This window comes from Erithacus rubecula, assembly GCF_903797595.1.
Source record: "Erithacus rubecula genome assembly, chromosome: 2".
Lineage (NCBI taxonomy): Eukaryota > Metazoa > Chordata > Aves > Passeriformes > Muscicapidae > Erithacus > Erithacus rubecula.
Window position 1 is genome coordinate 37036046 of NC_136685.1, and position 16284 is coordinate 37052329.

Here is a 16284-nt window from a genome sequence, read left to right on the forward strand (position 1 = left end):
AGAAAATAATGTAAGAAAATAAATTCATGTCTTTAGGTGATCAGAGAAGGATTAAAGAAAGTACTCTAACACTGGCTAATTTAATGGACAGTGTTTTTAGCATAAGAAATCCAGTACTTTGATTTTATTTCATAATGGTAATTCTAGCATTAGACTTTAAAAAGTGCTGCACACCATGGATGAAAGTGAGCCTAGTCAAGTTTAAAACATGCAAAAAAACCATCAGTATCTGTCTTTATGCTACTTAATATCTGCTTATTAGCAGGGGTTTATGCCAAATTTCAATTACACATGTTGAGTGATTTCTACCAACCAGAAGTCCAAAAAAACAGCGAGCCTAACTTGAGATGTTACTAATCTCATTCTCTCTCTTACCTTTAAGCACGGATTCAGTTCCACAAGCAAAATTTTGTCTCTTTCTTCTGTATATAGGCTTGTTATGCTTTTACTTTGGACACTTGCTGTTTACCTTCAGGAACATAAGGGATGCTGTGCCACTTCACTGCTTGCACAAAAGCCCAGAAAGCACCCTTAGTGTAGAAATAATCTGCTTCCTGATTTAATAAAGTGATTTAATGCAATTATCAGGTTTAATAATCTCAGGGACACTAATTAGGCGTCAAGCATATCAAGCACTTAAATTTTCTTCATTAAAGAGAACTGTTTTTGTAGAAGAAGGCTTTGCAGAGTGTCCAGTTTGCAGGTAAATCCAGAAATGGAGCAATTAATTTATTTAGTCTAAGACTTAATGACAATAAAAGTTCTAGTGGAAAAGTTATTTTGTTACTATTAAGAGAACATATGCTCATACAATTCCCTCACACTAATGATTTTTAAGGCATTTACAACTTATCCATAAAGATGAAGCCAGTGCTTTAGCTAAGATCAAAGTCAGTGATTCTACCACAGCTTCTTGAAAAACCTGGGAATTTAGTAAATTTTGGAATTCAAAAATGCAAATCACAAAAAAGCATTCTAAACAAAAATAATTTAAAAAATTATGTATCATACAGACTGAAACAAGGCCACCTTTTTTTCCAACTCTTTTGCTCTTTGTCTTTTAGAAAATAAAGGCAATATAAAGCATGAAATGCAGGGGGGAAGCATGGAATATTTATTCAATGCCCAGTACTTCCATTAAAATTATGATTCCTTTGCGCTTCAGAAAAATTGAGAAGTTGGGAGGTTTTTTGTTTTCCCTGTAATTAGGGTTTTGCTTCACTCTGAAGAATTCAGCATAAGCATCAACCCCATTATGATCTCTTTATCTTGCAGTCAATAAGCTGCATCCAATTGATGGTAGGGCTTTGGTAGGACATTGCTGCACTATGGGGGTGAGGCTGACTGCTCTTTGCAATTCTGGCAGCATGGGAGACAGTGGACTGATGGGCCCAGGAGAAGGAATAAGCAACTGAGCAGCGAGTGGTAAATACATGAATCTCTAACACTACTTCATACTAGTGACAGAAAATGATTTTTTTTCCTGTCTGATATGGATAACTAAGCAGGGAAACAAGCCTGGGATCTACATATAGCATTCTTAGCCTTTAAAACCTTGAAAATATGAATCATAATTAGAAAGCAAAGGAAGAAAATTTTCCAAAACATGTTTTTAATTGTTCTAAAATCAGCATTCTGATTTTGACATCAGGAAAGAAAACTAATAAATAGTAATAATAATTGCAAGACACTTAGCTGCAAACAACAGGATTAAGTGCAGAGAAATAATGATATAGGAAAATCCTCTGGCTTTATCTGAAAGGAGGGCATAGGCACAGTGGTCTTCTGCTTATCTTAAAATAATGTCTGGACACAAAACAGGTCACAATTGCATTTAATGAAAACAGTCATATGGTTGGAATTTCATGTATATGGACAAAAACTGTTGGAAACTGGAAGAACTGAACTCAATTATACTGGATGAATAGAACTCAAACTTCTGTCAAGGGAGCATTTGGCCTAAAGTTTTTCCTTTATTTTTAGTATCAAATTTTAAATTATTGTTTTTATTTCAACATGTTTACACAGTGTCTCCTTGGTACACTATTGCATGGAAAACATTTGCTGTATCAGATTTTTTAAAGATCAATAACTCCCAGTGTTTTCTGTCCTTGAGACTTCTATGATGATTCTGATGCTGAAAATTTTATTGTATTGTCTTAATAAAACTAAGAGGTCTAATAGTTTCTTTCTTTGTCTTCAGAATACCATATGCTGAGGAGAAATCAGCTTAATAAAAAATCTATTTATATTTTCTACTTCAATCCAAGTTATTACAGCTCTCTTTCCTGCTTATATTGTTAAAATCATTATACTTCCATATTGGTTATAGGAATATTTCAATTATAGAGGTCACTCAGTTATTAATATGTTCTTATGTGTCATCTGTAAGCAAAAAATTTTTGGCTTTCAAAATAAGCAACTAAAATACTGTTATCAAGGATCTCCACAGTTTCTAACATGGATATGGTTAATCCTTAATCCCTTGTAGAGTTAATTAATGCAAATATGGATATTAGCTAAACTAGAGCACTGTTCTCACAAAAATACAGAGCCTGGCTGTAGCTGCCAGTCCCAGAATGCACAGATTGTTAATATTTAGGTAACACAACCCAGTTTCCAAAATGAAACAAAAGTTATCACTCCACCTACCCATCATAGACATTCTAGACTATAGCCTTGCTATCCAGTTTATCACTCAAAATTTGAATTTGAGAAATTTGAAAATGTAATTCTTAATTTCTCTCTTCTCTTCCTTATACTACAGGTCTTTCCACACAATTTTCTTAATTACCCCTAACAGCCAACCTTCTAATGATTTCCAGATTTTTCTCCTTGAGCTTAATCTGAATGAAAAATAGTATATATAACTAAAACTCCATGTTTTTTGAGGAAAAGCAGCAGGTCAGTTAAAAAATCTCCCTTAGAACTGGGATACATATCAGATTATTATATGCCTGATTGACTGAAAATTAAGACCTCTGTCTGTAAAAATATGACATGAAAGTTAGTTAAGTGCTTAAAAAACTTCTCTGTGGGATTTTTAGAGCAGGACACCTAGTCTATTAATAGAAAATAACCTTTTCTGTAAGTGAAAATGCATTTAGTCCCTTGAATGCTGATAGGAAATAATTGCTTGGTGTATGGATAAAAAAAAAAACCCTCCAATTTTATAAAATTTTGTCCTGCCAAGATAAAGTAAATAATTCTTAGTACAAAGCAAAAGAAGAATTTTACTTGTGTCAAATCTAAAAAAGTGGTGTTTCTCATAGGATTTTATCTATCCCTGTATATTAGAACAACAATGATAAAATAGGCCAGGATAGATTATTTGTTGGAATTTATATGGAAAAATAAGGTGGAATACAGATTCAAAGTATTGAACTAGTTTAGGCTTTGAGGAGCTCAAGTTGTGGTATGAGTGCTTTTTGGAGATAATTTATTCATGTGTAGCTATCTAAGGGCAGTTCAAAGTGGGATATCATTCAAACTCTCCACATATTAAATGAAAAAGAAGATACAGAATAATTTTTATTGGAAGAATTTCCAATTTGTATTTGTATTATATTTACAAAGAATCATGTTATTGTTTTAAATTTAATTATAGTTAAATGAAAAATATAATTAAAAAAGAGTGTGAAGAGGAGGAATCATAAAACCTAGTGTGTAGTATGAGAAAAATGGAGCTAAATAATTTTGTGCAAGGAAAACATCTTTCTAAATTCATTAGTAATATTAAAAGACAAGCAAGGGACAAAACATCAAGTGATTGAAGTTATGTCTGCCAGAGCAGGCTTGCAGCACATAGAGAAAGCCTGCAGTGAAATCCCATAGAGAAACAGCTCTGGGAAACCAATGTGCATTCTGTGCTTGTGCATTCTCCAGGGCAGGAGAAGGGGGGAGCAGACAGTATTTAGGATTAGCTCTGGTGTGAATGCCCATTAATGGCTGCAGGAATCTGCATGTGCTCCTGGCGTGTGTCTTTTCATTTAGTTTCATCAGAAAGGCATCCAGCTCATGCACTCCAGTACCTCTCTACAATGACAGCACAAGTACAGAAAAAATTAGAACAACTGGAAGATTTGTTTCTCAGATTAACTCCTAAACCCAACTAAGGCATTAATATAAACAACCCATGCAATAAATAGAGGGCAATTCCTCCATAAAGAGGATACTGTTGGAGCTCAGATTCGGCTCATTTTATCTTTAAGATGTCCAAAATTATCTGACTGCTTAAATCTAGTGAAATCAGGCAAGGACTTCAGGGCAGGGCTCCCACTCCCTCACTTGGAGCAAAAGAAAGCATCAGAGCTTTTTATATTCAGTGAATGAGGGAAAGGCTTATTAAAATAACAAGGGTCCGTGTTTCTGCAGGAAATAAGAAGAATATTTTTTTTCTGCAGAAGAAACAAATCTTTAACATTAGTGTTGCTAACATACAATTTCTTAGGCATAATTAAACAACAGATTCTATTTCTGGAAACAAATGAAATTAAAATGAGCATTACTTAAACTATTACTTAAATTATAGAAAAAATATCAAGAAATCCTTAATCTTCCTATTCACAAAAATAAAATATAATTTTTAGAACCTAATCCAAATAAATCCTAATTTAGTAACTTTGTAAACTTTGTTGACAAGATCACTGGAGTACTATGTTTGAATGGTACTGATACCTCTGGAATTCATATTAGTTCATACAAGTTCTAGCTTTTAGATATAACCTCAAGGTTCTCTGACCAGAGAAAATTGCTTTAATACTCACTAGTTTGTATACAAACCAAAGTTTGGAAGCTCTGGGTTTTAAATACCTGTGACTGAATAATTCAGAAATTTGAGACTGATACTGATTCTTCCTTGGCCCTGCACTTTATGTGTCCAGTCTGAACCAATCCTTGTTTACAGAAGAATCAGGATGTATTGAGGTCCTTACAAGACCAGACAATACCTCTTTAGTAATCTACATGGCAGATTCCACTTGATATCAGAGGCCAAGGGATTAATCTCACCTCTTTCAAACTGGAAGATGTTACTTGTTGCAGACATAGTCCTCAAATGTTCCTTGTGTAGTCAGTAGAAACAAAGAGGCACTTCTACAGAGTGTCTAAGGTCATTAATGTGAACTTACTTCTGGAATTGATATTTTTCTCTGTTTACTGTAAAGGAATCATAAAAAAAAGGAAACCAGTTTTGGTTTACACATGCAAACAAAAACATTGATAAGAAATCCTGAGAAGGATACCTCAGATCTGTGTGCAGCTCTGTGCTTAATGGTTGTTAGGCTCAGTTGGTACACCAGCTCCAAGTTGTACCTAAACTTCACAGAAGCCCATTTTGATTACTGGGTCTATCACTGTTCCATAAATAACATTTTGGGTTAATTCTCCTCTCAAATAGCTCTGCTTTTAGTAGTGAAATACATATTCTTAGCTCTGTCCCTACCTGCTGTTCTCTTCATTTCCTCATGTTCTTTTTACTGGGGGGATTTGGAGGGTGTGGGAGAGGAAAATCACATTCTAAATTTATGCTTTGTTTATTTGAGCTATTGTTTGTATATGACTAGTTTAATCATGCACAACATTCACCCTTCATTACACTGAACATTGTTAGAAGTAGATGCCTCTGAGCACAATAATGCCTCATTTGCATTAATCTTGCTTTGCTCAATTCTTTCATAGTGATGCAAACATGTGCCAAAAATTGCTCTCCACTTTTTAAACCACAAGAAATGCATAAACTACACTCCCATATTAAGTAGCATTTAATTTACTGAACTCCTCTAAAGAAACTACAAATTTTACCATGTTCTCAGTTCTGCAAGAAAGAACAAAAGATGTCTCAAAACAGGCAACAAAACAACATCTGCATAATGATGCAAACAGGTAATCAATTATCAACAAGTTTTGACAAATCACAAATAAATAAATAATTATATTTTAATCCTGGGATTTTAAATTCCTTCCTTTTCCCTCTTCTCTACTTTCCTGCAGGTACAGGACAGCCAGTATAATTTACTTTGTCAGGGTGTCTAGAAAAAGGCTTGTAGCCAAATGTAGCTTTCATTATAGCTACCACTGCAATTATGATTAATTCTGTTTTCCACTTAGCTTCTCCAATATATACTACCTCATTGCCATTCATTACAATTGTTAAAGTTGTACTAGAAGTTCTCCTGTGGGTTTTTTTTCTTGGTTTGGTCTGTTTTGGTTGGGGTTTTTTTCAGAGCAGTCTGCACTCCTCCAATGTATTTCAGTTGATGATGTTGCATGACTTGTATGTATTAGCCCAGGAAATCACTGAGGTTGTGGAGAAAAGCAAAGATCCACTCAAAGGAGGACTATCAAACACTGAATTTGCCACTCGGCAGAAGCAAACTGGTTGCTTTACATCTCCCAAATGGCCTAGATTTTCTCTTCTATCCAGTGATAATTGTATTCACTTCCTCTTGTGGTTTAAATAAAACACTCAAGCAGGCCTGGGAAAAAAAATATCTGCAAGAAAGACCTTACAGTAAGTATTATAATGTTAGGTCTGATGTCTTTATTTTGTCTTATTATTATCCACCCGTATTTTGATCCAGCTGATGTAGAATTTCATCTTGAGGAGTGGCCCTTCTTTAAAAAAAAAAAAAAAAAAAAAAAAAAGAGTCTTATAGAGTATATCCAGATATACCTAAGACATACAAAATATCTTAAAGCCCCATGAAAATTCTCCTTCTTAAAATAGATACGTTTTAGCACAGTCTCAGGCAAGGGGCCAAATTACATCTGCATATTCTCTAATCACCAATCAAAATGGGGTTGTAAATCTTTCTTATTTCTGTCAGTAACATTTCCAGATAACACATTTTTCTTGTTTGGTTGCTGGTTAAAAACTATATATATATATATATATATATATACATGAGGAAGGGCTGGTGCTGAAGGTTCCAAGCAAGATTATGTTTCTTTCTATAGCCTCTTTTAAGATACCTGGGACATGGCTTAAATGGAGTTAACTCTATCTTCTGCTCCTGGCTCTGGAGAACTGTGCACCTGTTTAGTCACCTGCCTGTGCTGTGTAATTCCCTCTGAACTCGTGCCAAACTCAATCCCTCCATATTTGGATGCAATACAGTTATTTCAAAGATGGCACTGGAACAGCTCATGAGCTACATCATGTCATCATAAGGACAGCTTAGCAAGACAAAAACATTATCTGGGATGGGTGCTCAGATCCCTACATGCATCCCAAACAGTCTGCATCAACAACTGCATGAGTTTGAATGCTCACATACTCAGAGATACCTGCATGGAAAAGATGCAAACCACTGCAGATTTTGCTGCAAGGACCACTGCTGGAAGGTGAAGGGCATTCTGCACACTGTCATCTCCTCCCTGTCCTATATTGATTTTCAAGGGGAATTTTATCCATGAAAACTGTCAGAATTCCAAACTGGAACAGCTTTCAGAGGAGATTAACCTTCTCCATGGCACAGCAATTTTCCCTCCTGAGGAAAGCCATATTATTTCAGTCTGAAGAAGGTGTCTATTACTTTAGAATTTAAGAACCCACATGTTTCTTCTCAGAGAGAGAAGCAATAACTTTAACTGCTGTGCTCAGCATGAAAATGTTTGGGGAAAAAATGCTTCTCTTAATCATATTTTGACATCTATAATTTTAATGGGGCTAAGTATATGAAAAACTAAAATATAAGTTAAAAGTGTGTACCTATAATAACCATCATGAAACTGTAAAATACAATGTATAACTTATTAATATTTTGCTGTGTGGAAATGAATTTTAATGTAGTATTCTACATTGAATCTTTGAGGGTCTTTTCTCATTAAAAAACAGTTTCAGTGAAAGATATTCTCATACACAAAACCATACTTTGGCTATCTGAGAGACTATGGGCCTTGATTTATTATTCATTAACAGTTCTTTGTTAACAATTGAACAACTTTTGCAGTGAAAAGAGGAAACTCCTCAGTGTTTTTCTACATCTGACAGAGAGGATTCACCCTGTAATCTTAATATATAACTTTGAATAAAGGGTTAGATTACCACAATACATGTTCAATTATCAGGTCGTCTATTTAATTTTGGAAGATTTTTTGCTTCTTCTACCAGCTAAAGTGCATGGAAACACTGACACAAAATAGTACTTGAAGAAATATTTTGTCCTCCATTTCCCCTCCTGCAAAGTAAAGGATAACATAACTTTATAGCTGCAAAATCAAAGGATTTGCCTTTGATTTGGGCCATAGAGGTAAAATGTGGCTGGGGTGTAGCAGGGCAAGACTCGTACCCACCTGTGTGCCAGCCTGGTCCCTTTCCCTCCCAAAAGTCTCACTGCATTTTCAGGGGCTGGTACAGTGCCAGGCAAACACAATCTCCCAAGGTGGAGGGAACTGTTTACTTTAAATTATTGGCCACCTTTCACAGTTACAATACTGCTGAGAGGAAAGCCTGTGGGAGAGACATTTAATACATCACAATAGATCTTGATGTCATGTCACCTATCAGTGTGAGCCCTTCCTAAGCTTCCTAGAAACCTACTGCTCAATCAATTCTTTTACCTTTCTTTTGCCCTTTCTTCTCTCTCTCTTATCCCTTCATCTCCATGGAGGAAATTGATAGACAGTAGGAGGTACAGAACAGTCCAGGGCTATATGTGAATAATTTTTGGTGGCAGGATTGTAACATGTATCCCCCTCTTCCCTGGTTCCCTCACAGGCATTTTCCATTGGAGTTTTCCTTTTCAGAGAGCTCCCACTGTGAATGGTTTACACAATCACAACTGCTGCAAAAACACTGGATAACCTCAATCTGTATTATCTTTTGAGAGGAATCACTTAATTAAAGAGGATGGAGAAGGGGACAGGGGATTGCTAATGACTTGAATATTTTGTTTTACACTACAGCTTGCTGGAGCCCGTAAGTGAATTAGTGTAATTCAGTCTCTAAGTGATTAACTCAGGAATTTTCATGAGCATTAAATTCACTGCAAAAATTAGGCCAAAAGGTAGAAAAATGCTAAAATTACCACCAAGTAGAAAAAAAAAAATCTTAATACAAAGTTTATGGCCAAATAAACATTATAAAAAGGAGCATTGAAAAACACATTAATTTGAGGGCACCTTCCCCCTTCCTTGTTCTATTTCAAGAGAGTAATAGGAAGATTAAAGCAGTAGGAGAGATATAAATGTCATGCCAGCAATTTATTTTAGTGCTATTGAAAAAAGACTTCTAAAAACAAACAATCAGCAGAGACAAGAAAAAGCTTGATCTGAATCAGTGTTGAGGAAGCAGGACAACCATCTACATGAGAATTTGCACAGCACAGTGTTTGGAGAGCCCATTAAAATAATTTTACTGGGGTTTCTAAGGGCTCTTTGAAGCTCAGTTCTGCCTTCCCTAAAATGTTTCCTTAGTGCTAAAGAAAAGCTCATATGAGGCCCAGGTAATTCAGTTGCCAACTGTGCAGAGTGTTGCCATCTCTTTCTATGTCTTATTTGGTATCAGCACATTTATATATATAATATTCGTGCATTTTATTGGAAATGTTCCATGAGAGAGCTGAAGCTGTTGGACACTCTGAATACCACATAAAGTGATTCTATGGAATTATGCCCCACTATTGAAATTAGATGTAGAATGGGACTTGGGAGTCTCTCCCCATTTTAGGCAGAAGACATGAAAATAGCTTTCATGTTGGTTTTGTGTTTAAAACCCTCATCTGGGTTTAGGAACTGCAATACAGGTTTGTAAGCAAGTACCATGAAGGGAGAGACTTCTAGTTGGCCAAATAAGTCCATCCTTATTAGATTTCATCTCCTAAACCTGGTTCTGACTCCACTATTGCTCCTGTCCTGAGCAGCTTGCTGATCTGTGTGTCTACATAAGAGCATACAGACCTACTGCAAAGAGAATTGTTGGGCATCTTTATTAACATCCTCCTGCTGCTCTGAAAATATGGTGAGCCATAAAACTGCAAAATATATGTATAGTAATTGTGTTTCCCAGAAGTGGCTAATCTCCCATAAACAATGATCATAGGTTTTATATGAGTCAGAGAGGTGCCATCAGTGCTGTCTCTTATGAAACCAGGTTGCCAGTTTAATTGTACCTGTATTTTGACCTGTTTCTTGGCTGTAGATTTAAAATAGCAAGATTAAGCTATCTATTAAACATAATAATTTTATTCAAAGACTGATTCTAATAAAAATAAAAATAATGAAAACTAAAATAATTTTAATAAAATGAAACCCAAATAAAAATAAATCAGTTTTTAAAAATTTAATAATAATAATCGCTCTTAAATGATAATATTGAATGAAAATAAATGTGCTTTTTTAGGTGCTCAGAAAGAGCTGAACTTCAATCTTCCTTTACTTAATTTTTCTTGTATTTCTTATAATTAAAAAAAAAAAAAAAAAAAAAAAAAAAAAAGAGGGTATCAAATTGACAAAGCTATTAAAAGCAGTCCATTCAGAGAATTTTGGAGTATAGAATGGCAGCATAGGAAAAAATATTGTCAGCTACAATATTAATGAAATAAATCGAGAGTCCAAATCCCTCTGTCTAGCAGTTACTTCATTAAAATTTCAGCAGAGCCTGAGTTCAGAAGTGATCCTTATCCTCCCAGGGTTCTTACCCTGCAGGTTAACAAGGCTGTGAGCATCAAGTCCTGGTTCAGCAAAGCACTTCACCAGTCTGTAGGGGAGTGTGGTGATAGCTCACATGTGGTTCAAACATCCCCTAACCCCACTTGCTCACAGTATATTGATAATAACATCAGTCTTACAAATTAGACATGGAATAAAACTATTGAGTCACGCTGCCAACCTCCCTGGAAATTTGTGACTTATCATATTGAGATATTTGTAGTGGGTTATTAATTTTTAGGTCGAGTGTTCAAGACATGGAAATGTTCATCTGAATCCCATTTAACACAGAAATCTATTGAGCTCCTTCAATAGAAAACTATTTTCTCCTAGAAAAGTTGGGTTTTTTTCCTTCAGTTATTAAACCTAACTTGGCTTTTATAATTTTTGTATTGCCCCTATAAATCTACATGATGAAGCAATCCAAATTAGTTCTTCCAAATATTTTAAACATTTATGGACCATAATACCCATAAACTATTTTTGAAACATCACAAGAAATTTATAAGGAACTGACATGAAGTAAAACATGACAACATGTAACATGAAAAATAATTGCATAAAAAATAACTGTGTGTATAATATAAACCAAATTAATCACCTTAATTAATATTTTCTGAACATACTCAAATGAAATTGCAGGAAAAGGAGTCTTTTTATAACAATATTTTTATGGTATTCTTGTCTGAATATAAAAATTCTAAATCAAAACAATGATATCTAAACTGTGTTTTTATTGTACTTTCTTATATTCTATCTTAAACACTTGAGAATTTCATATATGTATGGTTTCATATATTTATACTATGCTTTAATGCAAAGTAAATATACAAATGCATAAAAGCAAAATTAATAAATTCTTTAATTCAAGAAAAAATACCATGGATGCATAATTAGACTTCCTATCACCTTGAAATAATTGTCTTTCCTTTGAGCACTCTCCTGTCTGTATCTTAAAATCTTCTTTGTAATGTCTTTCTTAGAATTGTATGTAAATTTCTAAAGACTGTCACACTTCAATCATTCACCACAGAGCTTTTATTTTCTGCTGCAAGACTTAATGGATTTTGCAAGTATGCCTTAAAAATGAGTTGATTTTTTTTCATATCACACTGTATAGAAAACATGTAAACGACTCTCTTACACATACAGTTGTTTTCAGAACTACTGCTGTCCAATTTACTGATATTTTTGTGTCCTTCAGAATCATGGAATAGTAGAATCACTTAGTTTGGTAAAGACTTCTAAGATTATTGATTACAACAGTTAATCCAGCACTTTTAAATCTACCAATAGCCCACATCTACATATCTTTTAAGTGCCTCCAGCAATGACGACCCCACACTCCTTTGGGCAGCTTGTTGAAGTTTGACAACACTCTTTGTGAAATTTCTTTTTTTGCCTGATATCCAGTCTAAACTCCCCTTTAAGCAACTTGGGTCCATTTCCACTTTTTCTCTTGATTGTTACATGGTACAAGAGATTGAACCCCACCTGGCTACCACCTCCTTTCATGTAATTGGAGAAAGTGTGAAAGTGATAAGTCTCCCTTCAACCTCCTTTTCTCCAGACTGAACAAATGCAGCTCCCTCAGCCACTTGTGCTCCATGCTCCATTGCCCCTCTCTGGACATGCTTCAGCATCACAATGTTTTTCTTGAAATGAGGGGCCCAAAGGACCCTAGGTATGGCCTCATCAGGCCAGGAGCAAGAAGAAAATGCCTTTTTTGGTGCTCCTGGCTATGCTATTCCTCATACAGGCTAGGATGCCATTGGCCATCAGGGCACTTTGAGCCAGGGGTTGACCTGGTGATTCTTCCTGTTCCTTCCCACATCATTCAATGCACCTAGAAGGATAGAAGAGGGCACTTGTTCCCCTGATCCTTTAACTAGTTAACCCAAAGCCCTGAAATACCTCTTGATTACCCTTGGGCTTGCACGTTCATTTCTGTCCACTTGAAAAATCAGCAATGGGGGCCAAACTGAGGGCTCCACTAGGATAGGAAGATGTCTCATCACAACTTTAACCTGGGCCCCAGGGAGGTAGCACACTTGTCTAAAGAATCTGAATATCTTGCCTTCTCTTCACATTAGAAGAGAATCTCCTATGGCAGGAGATTTTTTTTCTCTATAGAAGCAGTTTTGACACAGGGTGTGGACTGATTTAATCTCGATGTCACCTCCATGCTAGAGGAATCATCATCCTCATAATCCTTCAGTTTCATTTGCAGACCCATTATGGGTGGCACCTGGGAAAGGGGGGAGCAGTCACAAGGGAGACATGGCTGCTGTGTCTTTTCAATGTTGTCCCTTATTCTTACATTTAAACATACTAAAAAAATGTATGTTTTACTCTTGTCCATGTCTATAACAATACACCTTTTTATTAATTACATAACTTCAGAGGGGCTGCAGTCAAGATCAGTGCCCTGCTGTTTTAGGCATTATGTGAGCATACAGGTATTTTCTGATGCTGGTTCTAAGATAATTAAGTCTCCTTGTATTACTTCCCTGGCCTCAAAGCATCTCTTTAGTATTATCTGTGAATGTAATTAATGCTATTTACTTCTCTCCTGGGTTAGTGAAGATATGAATCCCTTACTTAATACAGATCCCTGCAGCACTGTGCTGCACACCTCTTCCCATCTGGATGTATTGCTGACGTTATCCTTTGTTTATGCTCTTTCATCCTCTTTCAATCTTTCAATGAGACAGAGTTTCTATCGAAGCCAATTTTAATTAATGTTGACAAAGAATTTAACATGCATTGCAAACCAAGTATATTACAGATATTGCCTTTCATGTCCCCATTTTTCTTTGCAGTTCTAGTTGAAAAAAAAAAAATCAGATTTATCTTCTCTGTTCTTTCTGCATCTATTCTGCCTCTTCCTGCTAGGTGCATTAGCCTATAGAAATTCATGGTCTTTTCTCTTGCTATGAGCTTTACTATTTGAGGAAGAGCTTTACTATTTGAGGAAGAACAAGGACAAAGCAAAGCAAGACAGTGAGCAGGATGGCCCCAGTCCAGCAAAGCAATGAAACACATGGCCATCTTTAAACCTGGACATAATCTTGCTGGAGTCAATAGAAATACTTGCATGCTTGAAAGTAGTATCTTTCAGCTCAAGGCTGATGTGTTGAATACATAAAAGGATCATGTGCTAATCACCTCATATTTCCTTTTGTATTTAAAAATAGTTCCACTAACCTTCCAAAGACCTCTCCATTTTTTCTGATATTTGAAGCAGTGATACAATACATATTTGAGGTATTATGTGTTAACACAGTAGGATGCAAAATATTCAGATTTTATAAATTATATTTTTATATATTTTTATAAATTATATACTTATATTATTTCCTAACCCACTTCCCATCATAACTGAAAATATTTCCACATTATATGCATATCACCTGTTTATACAGTTAGCTCATTGGTATTTTTTATTTAATCACTAAAAACCCATTCAGTATTTCAGTCACTTTTGAATCACCATTAATTTCACCCTTCCTCAGGACATACTTAATATTTTCAGCAGCAAATGCAGTTTTGCTTTACACCCAGCAGCATAATGGTTCTTGTTGACAAATGTTAATTATTTGTGTGGGTTTTCTGCTCTCAACATTTTTGGCTCTGAACTTATAATCAAAGCAAAAAGTAGGGGGAGAAGAGGGGAGGGGACTTTCCCCCAAATAGCAGAACAGCTTTATTTGTGAATGTCATGGGAAGCTAGGAGGAGAAAAGAAAGCAAGTAAGTAAATGCATTAGCCTGAGGGAAAGGATTTCTAAGGATGTGCTCTTACATCCAGCTGGGACTGGTCTCTTCTTTAGCTCAATGGATTAAATAAAAAAAAAAAGAGAAAGAAAATAAAGGGTGGGGGAGGGGGAAACAACCCCGTGGCCCCACACCCCCAGAAGATACAATGGGATTTCAGCACTCAGAGGTAATCTCCACACCACAATTGAAACACAGCTTAACTAGCTTTAAACAGACTATCTAATCAACTGAAATCCAATGAAAAATAGCTTCTGTTATGCCTTAGAAGCAGAGTGTGGATGAGGAGATTAGCTGGGGTGAGATTAATCACTTTAGAAAGAGAACTTTAACTACTTTTTAATAACACACAGTTCAATGTGGTTGAGAATATGGAAGCTCAGATAAAGCCTTTTGGAAAGTAAGAGCCTTCAAAGCAGTTTGGAAATGTCTAGCTGCTCAGATACAGTAGTGGGAGAACTCATTTTCATCTGTGCTTGTCTGAGGTGATTCCTTATTATCATTCTATAAGTTTCATGCTAGACAGAAAGAGAAAGAAAGACTCAATAGGTTTTTTTGTCATTAATGGTTGTCATTTTGATTTAAAAAAAAATAAAGAAATACTATAGCTTAATGGGTAAATGCAAATGACCTCAACATTGCAGTTTTGTACTTCAAAGAGGAGTAAATTTGTTTTGAAGTTTACTTGGTAGATGAACTGCTGTCAGAGATAAGCAAAAAGTTTAGGATTCCCAAGGGCTCTGATAATGCTTCAGAAGGGAAAAAAATTGAGAATTACCACACTTGTGATCAAACATCATAAAAATTAAGGCTAATAAACAGCTTTTCTAATGTCAGTCTAAAAGGTGAGCCAAGGAGGCTTCTGGAACTTAACATTATCAGTTTAAAATTCACAAGGCTTGTTAACTTTGATTTTTTCATAATTTTTTTCAATGAATATTGCTTCCACCCCTAAATTAAAAATATTCTTCTTGCACAATATCGTATCCAGATTTAGCTTTTACAATCAAACTCCTATATGTGGGCAAAATTAACAGCTATAGTAGAAAGCTTTCTTCCCCACAGGTCCCTGGATAGGCAGAAGCAGGGTAGTAGCTCTGAAAAGATAATTTAAATAACAATTGAACCATTGTACATGAATGACACTTCGTATAGACTCTTTGATTATCATATTCCATGCTCCTAGGAGCTATAAGGCAAAAACAGAAGATAAGATTACCCTTTCTATGCCCCATTTTTTTCTCCAAAATGTCTCTGATTAAAGACATATAAAAGGCATGATTTTACTTTTGAACTATATAGACATCTCTTCGGTATTAAACACAGATACATGTACATTTTTAAACATTGCATTGCATTGATGTTTTTGAATGTCATATTGTAATTGGAAGATACTGCTGTCTAAGTAAATTTATGCTGATTTATCTCTTGTGAATCTCTCCTGGTAGCAAAGTTGTAGGTGTTTATATCCTCCTCCCTCACTGATACATGCTGTCCTGCAAAACTTTCTGACAAGGCTGACTTGTCAGAACTCACTAGCAGCTCAGCAGTCGATGCCCGTTCAAAGGGTATACTTTGTCTGACTTTGCTTTTTAGCATCAGACACATACAGCAAGACACAGCTCATTGTGCATTTGCTTCAGAAAGAGCACCATGCAGTCAATATGACAAAATCAAGTACAAGACAAGCCAGGACACTGTAAAAATCATTTATCCTCAACTGCATTTAAAGATAGCATAGAGCAGGGAATACAAGTTTTGACAAGGCATTCAAATACAACTTTCTGACATAACCAAGTCAAAAATATTTCACTTTAAGGTCTATGACGAACAGTAATAACTGGAACAGAGCCTGTCTG